Source organism: Oncorhynchus masou, chromosome 5 (assembly GCF_036934945.1).
Source record: "Oncorhynchus masou masou isolate Uvic2021 chromosome 5, UVic_Omas_1.1, whole genome shotgun sequence".
In the NCBI taxonomy this organism is placed as follows: domain Eukaryota; kingdom Metazoa; phylum Chordata; class Actinopteri; order Salmoniformes; family Salmonidae; genus Oncorhynchus; species Oncorhynchus masou.
This window is the reverse complement of record NC_088216.1, coordinates 34,016,586-34,031,566: the sequence shown is the minus strand read 5'-3', so window position 1 is coordinate 34,031,566 and position 14,981 is coordinate 34,016,586. Positions and strand designations below refer to the sequence as shown.

General features: G+C 40.5%; 1 protein-coding gene across 4 annotated transcripts in view; it reads right to left on the bottom strand.

Annotated features, from left to right (window-relative positions):
• The window catches only part of LOC135539487 (CSC1-like protein 2), a 106,957-nt gene extending 97,320 nt beyond the window's left edge, over positions 1 to 9,637 (bottom strand). For 3 of the 4 annotated variants that reach the window (XM_064965391.1, XM_064965393.1, XM_064965395.1), the window contains exon 1: positions 9,314 to 9,634. The gene's annotated coding sequence lies outside the window, so the exon portion shown is untranslated. Of the gene's footprint in view, positions 1 to 9,313 lie in introns of all 4 variants that reach the window. The other variant, XM_064965392.1, reaches the window with a different exon arrangement.
• Positions 9,638 to 14,981: the final 5,344 nt, after the last annotated feature.

The window sequence follows — 14,981 nt, the reverse complement described above, 5'->3', positions numbered from 1 at the left end:
CTTAACTGACTTAAAGGTTAAAGGTTAAAAAAAAAACACAAGGTAAAGCTGACCCAGCCTAATCAATGGGAAGGACATGCTGTAGTGAAGTTGAACAAGTGCTGTGTTATGACTCTGCACCTCTCTCTCTCTCGGACACAGAATTCTTATCTTCTCTCATTAGCTGCAGTAGATTGGGTCCCATGCAGGAGCTCTCTCACTGAATTTCAAACACTGTGTCCATTACACAGACCCAAGGTAACCAGTAAATGTACTTGAAAGGTAGATACAGAGAGAGAAAACAGGAGATAGTGAGAGAAGAGAAAATGAGACAGAATGAGAGAGTGAAAGAATGACTGACTAAATATATTAAAATGTAAAATATTAGAATCACCCCACATAAAAACAAAAGATAATGACTCTCTCTCCAATACTTCCATGTCAGAAAACACAGAGCCATTGGAAATATGGATTGGGTGGTATCCAAATTAGTAGCCTTCTGAAAATCATACCTTTAAAATAATTGGAAATCGGTATGGTATTGGAAATCCCGGCGTATTTCAAAATACCCTGGGACATTGTAATGCACGTATCAAATTCATTCCATGGAGGGCCGAGTGTCTGAGGGTTATCACACCACCCTTGTACTTGATTGGTGAATTAAGGTCACGAATTAGTAAGGAACTTCCCTCTTGTTGTCTAGGTCTGAATTGAAAAAAACACTGCAGACACTTGGCCCTCCGTGGAATGAGTTTGACACCCCTGATCTAATGGGAAGGGACTTTATCTAGATTGAAGAGTTGCATGCACTCCCCAAAAGACAATGGGGTAAATGGATGATGATCAACATATCGGTGTTGGCTACAGACTACAAAATATAGAATCTAGTTATCATTTTGACAGAAAAGCTATGGACAGCAAACCATTTCAATACCTTATTATTTTGTAAGGAGGTCCTCAAATTTAACTGATTAACACATTTTTCATGAAAAAAAAGACAGTATATATATATATATATATATATTTTTTTTTTTACACACCTGGGATATGACAATAAAGTCAGACTTATTTCCAAATCATCCCAACTCCATGAAACTTGACTCAACCATGAAGATCATAAAAATGTGCGTGTCTGTGGCAGACTCTGCAAGAGACTTTCACACCTCTATCAATAGTGGTTGTGCAGAATTCTAGTGGGTACATGCACATGCTGAAAGTCTCCACAGAAAATTAAGGTTGCATTATTGTGTTACCATCTGGGTTTGAACCCAGGTTGTCTGCATGCCATTAGCATTACCTCTTATACAATAGTTAGTGCAGCAGGAACCTAACCCATGACCCTGGCATTGGAATTGCCCGCGCTAAAGGCATCTATAATCGGTCCGTTAATACAAGGCCCAGTGCACTGCTTTTCAGATTATTATTATTTTTTTTAAATGTATTTGAACGTTTACAGCATTTGTAATTGGAGTCTGATAATTATCGGTACAAAACAGTTATTCTGATAATACTTGAGGAATATAAAAAGTACTTGCTTGATATAAGTTTTCCAGATTCTTGAAATACTTTGCAAATGCAACTTATGTGAAAACAGAAATCGTCTATTCATTCCTTTTCCATTTTAGTAGGCACTCTTATCCAGAGCAAATTACAGTAGTGAGTTTACATTTACATACTGGTCCCCCCGTAGAAATTGAACCCACAACCCTAGCATTACAAGCGCCATGCTCTACCAACTGAGCCACATCACATACCACCTGATGTCTCAATGTACTCAAACACTGTATTGGTCATTGTTTTTCTTCATGGTGATGGAAAGCCTACAGGTACAAACCTAGATGACCAGCCTATATACAACACAGTAATGTTAATTTACATTAAGTGGTTTGTAAGGATGGTATATTAATACTGAACAAAAAGTATTTCATATTTAAGAAAAATATTTTATTTGATGTGGATGTCATGTCTTTGCACCTTTTGATGTACATTTTTTGAGGACAGGATTTTGTTCTTTATGGATTCCATTAGAATGACAACAGCAGAGAAAGGGACAGAGCAAAAACTCTTACAATTCCAACTATTGAATCCTGCATTAATTAGAAAACTACCTTTTTGTCAACGCAAAGATGCTTTAAAAAATAAATGAAGTAAAAATTGGCTTGCACAACCGACATCTATAACGGTCTGCTGGCCCAGACGGCATCTCTAGCCACGTCCTCAAAGCATGTGCAGACCAGCTGGCTGGTGTGTTTACGGACACATTCAATCGCTCCCTATCCCAATCTGTTGTCCCCCACATGCTTTAAGATGGCTACCATTGTTCCTGTACATAAGAAGGCAAACTTAACTAAATGACTGCCGCCTCGTAGCACTCACTTCTGTCATCATGAAGTGCTTTGAGAGACTTGTCAAGGATCATATCACCTCCACCTTACCGGCCACTCCAGACCCACTTCAGTTTGCATACCACCCCAACAGGTCCACAGACGACGCAATCGCCATCAAACTGCTCTATCCCATCTGGACAAAGGGAATACCTATGTAAGAATGCTGTTCATTGACTACAGCTCAGAATTCAACACCACAGTACCCTCCAAGCTCATCATCAAGCTGGAGACCCTGGGTCTCGACCACGCCCTGTGCAATTGGGTCCTGGGCTTTCTGACGGGCTGCCACCAGGTGGTGAAGGTAGGAAACAACATCTCCACTTCGCTGACCCTCAACACTGGGGCCCCAGAAGGGTGCATGCCAGCCCTCTCTTGTGCTCCCTGTTCACCCACGACTGCGTGGCCATGCACGCCTCCAACTCAATCATCAAGTTTGCAGACGACACAACAGTAGTGGGCTTGTTTACCAACAACGACGAGACAGCCTACAGGGAGGAGGTGAGGGCACTCAGAGTGTGGTGTCAGGAAAACAACCTCTCACACAACATCAACAAAACAAAGATGATCGTGGACTTCAGGAAACAGCAGAGGGAGCACCCCCCTATCCACATTGAAGGGACAGCAGTGGAGAAGGTAGAAAGTTCTAAGTTCCTTGGCGTACACATCAGACAAACTGAAAAGGTCCACCCACACAGACACTGTGGTGAAGAAGGCGCAACAGTGCCTCTTCAACCTCAGGAGGCTGAAGAAATTTGGCTCGTCACCCAAAACCCTGACAAACTTTTACAGATGAACAATCGACATCCTGTCGGGCTGTATCACAGCCTGGTACGGCAACTGCCCTGCCCTCAACCGCAAGGCTCTCCAGAGGGTGGTGCTGTCTGCACAATGCATCACCAGGGGCAAACTACCTGCCCTCCGTGACACCTACAGCACCTGACCCAATGTCACAGGAAGGCCAAAAAGATCATCAAGGGCATCAACCACCCGAGCCACTGCCAGTTCACACCTCTACCATCCAGAAGGCGGGACCAGTACTGGTACATCAAAGCTGGGACTGAGAGACTGAAAAACAGCTCTCTCTCTCTCTCTCTCTCTAAATGCCATCAGACTGCTAAACAGCAATCACTAACTCAGAGGCTGCTGCCTACATTGAGACCCAACCACTTTCCAAAAATGGCTCACTAGTCACTTTATACAACGCACTCTAAATAATGCCACTTTAATAATGTTTACATATCTTCCATGTATATACTGTATTTTATACCATCTATTGCACCTTGCTTATGCTGCTCGGCCATCGCTCATCCATATATTTATATGTACATATTCTCATTCACCCCTTCAGATGTGTGTATTAGGTAGTTGTTGGGGAATTGTTAGATTACTTGTTATATATTATTACTGCACTATCAGAACTAGAAGCACAAGCATTTTGCTACACTCGCATTAACATTTTCTAACCATGTCTATGTGACAAATACAAATCAATTTGATTAGTAAAGGCTCAGTGCACTACCTGTGATTTTAAATTTAAAAAATAGTAATATATTATTATCACCCTCAGCACCCTTACTTTCCGCGGTTAAGGAATATTACACTTTTAGTAAAACACAACGGCCCAGTGGAAGTTATACACCCGGTATAGGCCATATATACACACACCTTTTTCTTTCAGTTGGCATTGCATAAACTCACTTCTTAATCCCTACTGATGCGTATCAAAGTAGCGTAGTGGAGGTACAAGGCTTATAAATTATGTAGTACAATAGAGAAATCATGCACAAATTAGCCTACACACGTCGCAAAACACATGAAATACTGTATATTCACGAACGCCACACACATAGCCTAGTTTCAGCAGAATATCATCTGCAGGCAGCAAGAGCCCACAGCACTCAACCGGCTTTGGTAAGGAGCAGCTCTCGGAAGAATGACATCGGTAGCCGGTAGGGTAGGAAAGATATCTCCCAGTAAATGCTAACAAGGCAACAATGGATGTGAAAACAAGGTATTGAAAAAGTTTGGTCCGAAATGTTTGTTAGTAGGCCATTTATCATGCTTCACGCTATCAGCAGCAGGTGTGCTGCATTAAAAAAACAGTTCCAGTCACCAGATGATCATTAAAACTGGACTTCCTGTTGGAAGTTAGTCTTCAAAGGGGAGAAGCTAACAAATTAGCAACAACACCTGCTGCAGCCTCCGCAAACTAGCCGACAACAAAAGCTAGCTTGCTAGGCCATGGGGGAAAGCTACTGCTCGCTATTGTGACCCGTTGGCCTTCGAGAAGGCAGAAGTTTCCATACGTTTTTGTTAAAACTGTCCAAATTTGATAGGTTGATTTCACTGTCACTTTTGCCATAATACAGGTGAATGGCAGATGCCTTCTATACAGCTTCTGATGGCCTAGCCAATAGTTGACTTATCTAGCTAGATTTACTGTATCTCCCCAGGGACCAGCAAATACAAATGCTGATTGGATCTTTTTTTCCTTTCTTTTCAATTTTTATTTTTTTTTATTAATCTTCTCTGAAGGCTTAGAAGACCCATTCTTCCTCACTGTGTCTGGGTTAATAATAATTTGTAGAGCAGCTCTATTTTCCCTCAGAATGCATTTTTTCACTTCTGAATGGCTAAAGAATCCATATGTTGTTCAGAAATACTGGACATTTTGAACTCTTATTATGGTGGCAATTTGACAGAATTACAATCATGGTCTTGAATTGGATGTTTTTCTGGTCTCGGTCTTGGACCCATTGTTCGGTATTGAATCAGTCTTGCTTTAGGTGGTTTCGAACACAAGAAACTCAAGAAACAAGTCAATACAATTGTTAGATGCGACCACCCACCTCTAATTTAAAACCAAACATAGATGGATTCAATGTTTTCACTATCCGGGCACGCACCTGTCTGTTTCACACCGGAGGTGTAATCCATGAGGGGGTTTGATTAATCTCGCCTGGGCAGGCGTGTTTTGCATAGACTAAAAGTTGATTACATTCAATTTGGAAACGGGCTGCCTCCCGGTGGTGAGCCAGGTGCCCCGTTCGGTCTGATGGTGAAGTCTGCTCCAAACAAAAGTGACATAATTAAGCAATTACTTGGGATCTGTGTTTCCCCATGCAAAAGTGATTTGTTTCGATAATGTTTTATCTGCCTTCCCAATGAAAACTGCCTTGAAAAATGTCACATTTATTTTATGTTAAAGCGATGTGTGTTTCTGGATGATGTACTATGCTGCATCTTTGACAACATGGATAAGCAGATTACTGTTCGATTTGAGAAGGGCGCTCCTCCCTCCCTGCTTTCACCCGATGGGCCAAACAGTTCTAAAACTCAAGTTTTGCAATTAAAACAATGATATTTTCCACTCACAGCCAGTCATCCTTGTCATTGACAAGCGCCTAACTCAAAAGGAGTCGGTGTTCTGAAAGATGAGACATTGAGGATTATAACAAAGACCGCTTTGATGTCACACAAACCACACGCCCATGAGTCCAAAATGTGCACTTCCATATTTGAAAATGTAAAATTACAATCATTTTGTCTGACATGTTTGTCTGACAAAGCTTAACACTAAGATTGTATTGTATAATTTAGCTAGCTGTGCTGGCAATAGAATAAGCTTTCACGAAACCCACCTGACCCAGATTGTGATTCATAATGAAACGTTTTTTGGATTGCAAAAACAGTCATTTTGTTCCAAACAAAAAGCCACAAGCATGTTTGCTTCAGTTCCTCAAATGACAAAGCAGGAAGACCTTAATTTTAAAAAATTAAAAAGAACCTTCATAGTTGAAGGCTCTTTCCTTGAGTCATAAAACTGCATTGAAATTACTTAGGAACTGTGCAGTTTGGAAACACCAGTTAGACCTCTCACTCAAACCCTTGTAATTGTTTTTTTTCTTATCTTGCACCTACTTCAAAATGTAAATGAATATTCTTACATCACTGAATGTATTCAGAGTATTTTCAGATGTAGTTGAAAAGTGAAGTAAATGTAAAATGCACCAAAATAAACAGCGTAATGTTTGGATTCTTGTGTCAGGTGAAAATGTTGTGTCCTCACTATTGGTCTGATAATTTCCCAATAATCTTCAAAGTGTTCTTTCACCTGCCACCTTGGTCATGCATACAGTACATTTTGAAAATATTCAGACCCCTTGACTTCTCACATTTTGTTCATTTACAGCATTATTCTAAAATGGATTAAACTGTTTTTTCCCCCTCATCAATCTACACACAATACTCCATAATGGCAAAGAAAAAACAGAAGCATTCTGTTTCCATTGATGATCCTTAAGATGTTTCTCCAACTTGGAGTCCACCTTTGGCAAATTCAATTGATTGGACTTGATTTGGAAAGACACACCGGTCTATATAACATCCCACAGTAGACAGTGCATGTCAGAGCAAAAACCAAGCCATGAGGTCGAAGAAATTGTCCGTAGAGCTCCGAGGCAGGATTGTGTCGAGGTACAGATCTGGGGAAGGGTATCCCAAAAATATATATATATATAAAGAAAACAAATAAAGAAAAGAAAAGTCTGCAGCATTGAAGGTCCCCAAGAACACAGTCATTCTTAAATGGAAGAAGTTTGGAAACACCAATAACTTTCCTAGAGCTGGCCATCTGGCCAAACTGGGCAAACAGGGGAGAAAGGCCTTGGTCAGGGAGGTGACCAAGAAACCAATGGTCACTCTGACAGAGCTCTAGAGTTCCTCTGTGGATATGGAAAAACCTTCCAGAAGGACAAATATCTCTGCAGCACTCCACCAATCAGACCTTTATGTTAGAGTGGCCAGGCGGAAGCCACTCCTCAGTAAAAGGCACATGACAGCCCGCTTGGTGTTTGCCAAAAGGCACCTAAAGGACTCTCAGACCATGAGAAACAAGATTAAAGTGTCAAGTCTGGAAGAATCCTGGAACCATCCCTACGGTGAAGCACAGTGGTGGCAACATCATGCTGTGGGGATGTTTTTCAGCGGCAGGAACTGGGAGACTAGTCAGGACCGAGGGAAATATGAACGGAGGAAAGTACAGAGAGAGATCATTGATGAAAACCTGCTCTGGTGTGAAGGTTTACCTTCCAACAGGACAATAACCCTAAGCACACAGCCAAGACAACGCAGGAATGGCTTCGGGACAAGCCTCTGAATGTCCTTGAGTGGCCCAGCCAGAGCCCGGACTTGAACATCCCTGGAGAGACCTGAGAATAGCTGAGCAGCGACGCTCCCGACCCAACAGGCTTGAGAGGATCTGCAGAGAAGGATGGGAGAAACGTCCCAAATACAGGTGTGCCAAACTTGTAGCGTCATACCCAAGAAGACTCGAGGCTGTAATCGCTCCAAAGATGCTTCAACAAAGTACTGAGTCAAGGGTCTGAAAACTGAAATGTCACATGTACATACGTTTGAAATTTTTTGCCAAATTTATTTAAAAAAAACAGTTTTTGCTTTGTCATTATGGGGTATTGTGTGTAGATAGATGAATGGGAAGGAAACAATTGAACACATTTTAGAACAAGGTAACATAACAAAATGTGTAATAAGTCAGGGGGTCCGAATACACTAATCTACATATATTGAACAAAAACAACCTGTTAGTGAGCATTTCTCCTTTGCCAAGATAATGCATTCACCTGACAGGTGTGACATATCAAGAAGCTGATGAAACATGAACATTACACAGGTGCACCTTGTGCTGGGGACAATAAAAGGCCACTAAATGTGCAGTTTTGTCACACAACACAATGCCACAAATGTCAAGTTGAGTGAGCGTGCATTTGTCATGCTGACTGCAGGAATGTCCGGACAGACATGTTGCTATTTCTCTACCATAAGCCGCCTCCAACATAATTTTAGAGAAATTGACAGTACGTCCAAACGGCTTCACAACCACAGACCACGTGCAACCACACCAGTCCAGGACCTCAACATATGGCTTCTTCACCTGTCAGATCATCTGAGACCAGCCACCCGAAAAGCTGATGAAACTGAGGAATATTTGTGTCTGTAATAAAACCCTATGAGGGGAAAAACTCATTCTGGTTGTCTGGGCCTGGCACTCATGTGGGTGGGCCTATGCCCTCCCAGGCCCACCAATTGCTGCACCACCGCACAGTCAAGTGATATCCATACATTAAGTCCTACTGAATTTATTTAAATTGACTGATTTCCTTATATGAACTGCAACTTAGAAAAATCGCTTATATATTTTTGTTCTCTATATCACACAAACACAGTACCAGTCAAAAGTATGGGCACTAACTCATTCAAGTGTTTTTCTTTATTTTTTACATTGTAGAATAATAGTCAAAATAAAGAAAAACTCTGGAATGAGTAGGTGGTACTATATAGTAATTTATTTTTCTAAATGATTAAATATTAGATAAATTTACCTCAGAATAGTTCTGTTAGTGACTTTAATAATGTAGATTAGATAGATAACATTTTTAGCTTAACTCGAGTAGTGGCAGCCAGGAAAAGTGTTACAAATGAGTTTCTGTGAGAATTACAGAAGGGTCAGTTACCCTATGCTGCTAGATGGAGATTACAATATCTGTCTAGAAACTGGGCTAGACTCAAGACCGTTCATCTCACTGGATCCTACAAAGTCTTTCTGCAAAGACAACTCAGCACAAAATTATTTTAAATGCGGTTCTTAGAACGTCAATTAGATCATACGACACGACGTTGTTTGGTTTTTAAATAATTCTTCAAATGGTCTAGGCTACTATAAAATTATATAAAGTAGGTTATCCCTCAACTAGCCTATAGGCGTGACAGGCCCAGAGCACAATAGTGCGAATGCGATTCTGCATGATTGCTGCGCTGCGTCAACATTTTTAAACACGTGAACCCTCGCAATAGTATATATTGTATGTAGGTCTTTATCTTCTGGCCATATGTCAAAACAAATTAAATGAAGCCGCATCGTCTTTTACCTGGCAATCCAATTTGAATTTCTGTTTGCGTCTTCTCTTGCTCCAATGGCAATATCCCAAACGAGAGAGGCTAAATATATCGTTACAAATCCACCACCAAGGTGACAAGGTCTGGAAACCAAGCAATCAGCCTCACGAGAGAAAGCTACTGAGAAGCGTCAGAAACATATTCGAAATCCATTATGGGCTTTTTGTTGCAAAAGTTTTTAAAAAAGCGGCGAATTGCTTCACAGTCCCTTTGAACGACACCGAAAATGGACGCAAACGTTAGGAAAATAATTACCGGCAATTGGAAGCCCGACATATTCCATTGTGAGCCTCTCTCCCAACAACAACCACTAGGTGGCGACAACGTAACACTTCCGCTAGGTTTTCAGAATAAAAGTCCCTTTATCCAAAAACGCATGCAAAGTAATTTTGCAAAGTGTGACTGTCAGTGCCCACAGGCATTTTGTAAAGTGTTATTTTATTTATTTCCTATTAGTTACACCTCATTGGAATCATTGGAACACATCTGTTTTATTTACTTTAAATCTTAAGAACAAAAAATATATTGTCTTAACTAAAAACCAGTTCAGTCAGCTCACCAAAACCAAATTTTATTAGTATGGAAGTTGCAAATTACCAGGTGGTAACTGCAGATCATGCTGCTTGCGTAGGGAGTGCCACTTCCACCCGATTTGGCTCCTACCCAGTGCAAACTCAGGACCTCTGCCTCGCAAGCACACATGACCGCCCTCCAAGAGCACTCCAACCCATTGCATTGCCAAAAAATGCCTATTTCAATAGCGCAAGGGATGACACTTTCAGGATGAAGAGTGAGTTTCATAGATCCCCATCTGCTACATATGCACAAATAGATCAGTAAATATGTAACATTATTCACAAAAAGAAATGAAGACTAATGATAACGTAAATTAACCATTATGATCATTTTTACACTCATCCATATTAGGCTACCAGAAGACTGCTGTTTTTGAACATATTGTAGCAAATTCAGGGCTAAGCCCAATTCGGGACTCTGCTACTTCTTGATGAGGTCCCTAGTTGTTGTACAAAGGTCTCTAAAGGTCTCGACACACTTCTAGTTCTAACACCAGCATAGCGAATATGTAGCCCGACCAAGACTCAAACCCAGGTTACTGCTACTGTGAGTCCAAAACTTAAATTGTTACACCAAGAGGTTTGAACTTTCTGATGAGATATTAAAACGTTATTTATTATGTGTCCCTTTTGGGAAATGTGTCTTGCATCTCGACAAACAACAGCACAGCATCACCAATAAGTGGGGTGGCAGGTAGTCGAGTGGTTAAATCTTTGGACTAGTAACCAGAAGGTTGCAAGATCAAGTCCCTGAGCTGACAAGGTAAAAATCTGTTGTTCTGCCCCTGAACAAGACATGTAACCCACTGTTCCTAGGCCATCATTGGAAATAAGAATTTGTTCTTAACTGACTTGCCTAGTAAAATACATAAATCACAAGCAATAACTACAACAGACATGTTCATCAATTCAGGTGGGGGGTGAGTAGTTATTTATACTGGTGGGAATGAATGATTTCTGGGCTCTGGCGGTGTTGTAAAGATGGACTCTGCATCGGCGGTATGAGCTGGTACTCCTGGTTGAGTGGGTCTGTCAGATCAGTGGAAATTCTCGCTCCTGCCCTCATTACTCTCTCTAAGAACAGCGTTTCCATGTTCTGAGATGAACTCCTGATATGTAATTAATCTCTTCATGAAGACAGTCGTTGTTGTCCCTTTTTGTACATCTGTTTTGTGTTTGCAGTCCAGGAGAGTTTTGAGTCAATTATAGTTCCAAGATATTTGTGTTGCTCAACTGTTTCTATTTGCTCTGAGTCAATGTGAATGGGCCCGAGATCATCTTTTAAAGTTCTGAAGTTTATTGTCATTTCCTTGTTGTTGTTTTTTCACATAAAAATGAGTCTGTTTTCCTTCCACCATTGGGATAAATGTGTTCTTTCTGTCCTGTAGTCATCCTTGGAACCCTAGGTGTGTTCCTAGGTTTGTACAATATGCTTTCTGAATGCTACTAAAGGCTGTGCACACCCAAAAGCCTTGTTTTCACCTTCATTATCTGATCAAGATGATCCAAACAAGTTCTGTCACGTTTACACATGGTAATAAAATGTGTCTGTTATCTGTCTTCTGTGTCCGCATTGTGACCATATTTCCCTATAATATCTCTCTGCAGTCTGCAGTAACTACAAGGAACAGTTCAGTGTTGTAGTAATCAAGACCACATATTGAGTGTCTTGGTCTGGTCTCAGTGTCTGATACGTTTTTACTCGGTCTTGACTCGGTCTCAGACAATGAGGACTCATAATTTCTTCCAGAGACCAGGCGAGACCAGCAGAGTAAAAAACTCATAATTGCAGTGGTCGCGTTCCACTGCTTAGATGTTGCATGCATCAACCAATGGTTTGTGCCACGTCATTGAATGTGTCATCTACAGACAGATTGCTATAACATATGACGTAAGATCTGGCTACGTCTATCAGTACATTTCCACATAACACAATAATTCCAATAGCCATTCTAGCTTTGCCTTCGTGTGGGAGCTAGCAAGAAGCTGAGGTAGTGCTAGGTATCAACAGCCAATCCAGTAGGGGCTGGAAGCTATAGTGAGCTTCAATTGGTCAATAGTGTTGCGTTATCGTAGAGTATTTGCATAAAGTTCAGCTTTCTCCAAATTTGGTCCTGCTCTGATCAATCTTTCTCGCATCGCCCAATGGTCCCCCCGTCCACTTCACTTCCCTCCACTGAAAATGAATGGGGCTCTGTTGTTTCATCACCCCCATAGTGTTATGTGGAAATGCACTGTGAGCAGAGGAACAGGACCAGTATCAGCTTCCATTCCAGGCTTCGCCGGGCCAAATATCCACACTCCTTTCATGACACATTAATACCTTATCACCTATTGAAACATGGGCTTCCTACTGTTCCCAATAGTTACCTTCCATCCTTCCGTTCTACATTCGTTGAACAACTTGCAAACTTTGTGGCATTCTAATGACAATGTTTGTCCATAGAGATTGCATGGCGGTGTGCCTGATTTTGTACACCTGTCAGCTGAAATAGCAGAATCCACTAATTTGAAGAGTGTCCACATACCTTTGTATATGTAGCGAATACTGGATCTTCACCGAATCTATGCAAATTGGTATTCTTCCTCAAGACTTGAAAATTGTCAAAGTTATCTCCCTCTATAAATCGGAATTTCATTGATTTGCTGGTAGGCAAGAGTGGGAGAAATTGTTTGAAAGTTGCACGCTCACTATTAGTAAGGGGAGACTGGAGGAAGCTGTAACATATTTTGCCTTTCTATCTATTATAGACCTGTTTAGGTTAGTGATCATAGAGTGGCTCTCTATTTGCATTTTTCCCACCTTTCTGAATGTCTTTATTTTTGTAAATTGTATTGAACATTTATTTAACTAGGGAAGTCAGTGAAGAACAAATTCTTATTTACAATGACGGCCTACCAAATGGCAAAAGGCCTAAAGAATCCATATGTAAAACAAAATATATATATATCAGTTAAACAAAGCATACTAACTATAATTGTACATTATATATTTATCATACAAGAAGAAACATGTTTGATTATATATATGTGTGTGGGGGGGGGTGAGTATGAGTGTGAGTGTGAGAGTTAGGCTACATGGAGGGGATTATTGAGTAGTTTGGTTCATCAGGCTGACCCCCAGTCCTCGCTTGAAGTTATTGAGGCATGATGAGGTTTTGGCAATATGAAGATAAGAATTCCAGAGTATGGTTCCTCTGTATCTGGTAGAGAATTTACTTTGTGAGGGGTGGGGAGGGGGAAGGTTATCGCAGTGTTATATAGATGGATTTCAGAATTAACCTGGAAGAATCCATTGAAGGGTTTAGGTAAACTGTCTGGGAGGTATGAGTATTTGTAGATGAAAGTGCATAATTGGCGTACATTAATGTTGTAAACAGACACTATGTTGAGTTTCTCAAACAAAGTTGCAGATGGAGCTAAGTAATTAGAGGAGGTGGCTAGTCTTGCAAATGTCTTTGTATGATGAGTAATTTGTGTAGGTAGGAGGCATATGTACTGGCCAAGACAATATTACAGTAAATGAGATATGGGTAAATTAAGCTATAGTATAGAGTTAGGAGGCAAGCCTGATGAACCAAACCACTAATCTTTCTGATGATAACAGATTTCATTGCTTTGCTACAGACAAATGTAATATGACATTTCCAGGATAACTTTTCATCAATTTGAACTAGTGGGATCTAGTGGATGTGACTTGTTCCATTTCATTCCCACCAATTGAGATTCTGTCTCTTTTCTTTACAATATGTCCAATTTGTAAGTCGCTCTGGATAAGAGCGTCTGCTAAATGACTTAAATGTAATGTAAATGTCTTACTCTTACTAGTTTTTAGAATAAAGTTAGATTTTTTAACATTTAATGGACATTTGATTATCTGAAACCATTCAGACAATTTGGCCATACCTGAGCTGGCTTCATCAATTAGTGAATCAAAATTATTGTGTGATAAAATTAAATTGGTATCATCAGCAAAGAGAATGGGAAGTACAGTAGAAGACACAGCAGCAAGGTCATCAATAACAAAGGTCCAATTATCGAACCATGTGGCACAGCACAGGATATATTGGCCCTGGTAGATGCACAGCCGTTTGCATAAACAAATTGTTCTCTAGCATAAACATAACAATATAACAGTAATAATGCAATTTAGAAGGTAGTGTGTCATGATCAACCGTGTCAAATGCTTTGGATATATTAAAAAAAAATGTTGTTAAGGGCTGTAAAGATTTTATCCACAAGTTGCAAAAGAGCCAAATCTGTGGAGTAGTTTTTACAAAAAAACATGTTGCTGCTCATTAAGAATACGGTGTTGATTTAAATGTTTCAACATTCTATTATATTCTAGGATTTTAGAAAAAAAAGTACAGATATTGGGAGATGGTTTGTAAAAGATCTTGGATCCCAAGATTTATAGAGGGGGATAACTTTGGCAATTTTTAAATCTTTAGGAACAATAACAATTTGCATAGATTTGGAGAATATACTGTATACACTACATATACAAAAGTATGTGGACACCCTTTCAAATTAGTGGATTCGGGTATTTCAGCCACACTCGTGCTGACAGGTGTACAAAATCAGGCACACAGCCATGCAATCTCCATAGACAAACATTTGCATTAGAATAGCCTTACTGAGGAGCTCAGTGACTTTCAACGTGGCACCGTCATAGTGCTCATTCCAACAAGTTAATTAGTCAAATTTCTGCCTTGCTACAGTTGCCCCGATCAACTGTAAGTGCTGTTATTGTGAAGTGGAAACATCTTGGAGCATCAATGTTTCATTCGCGAAGTGGTAGGCTGCACAGGCTCACAGAACGGGACCGCCAGGTGCTGAAGCGCTTAGTGCATAAAAATCACTTGTCCTCGGTTAAAACACTCACTATCGAGTTCCAAACTGTATCTGGAAGCGATGTCAGCACAATAACTGTTCGTCAAGAGCTTCATAAAATGGGTTTCCATGGCAGAACAGCCGCACACAAGCCTAAGATCACCATGCGCAATACCAAGCATCGGCTGGAGTTGTGTACAGCTCACCGCCATTGGACTTTGGAACAGTGGAA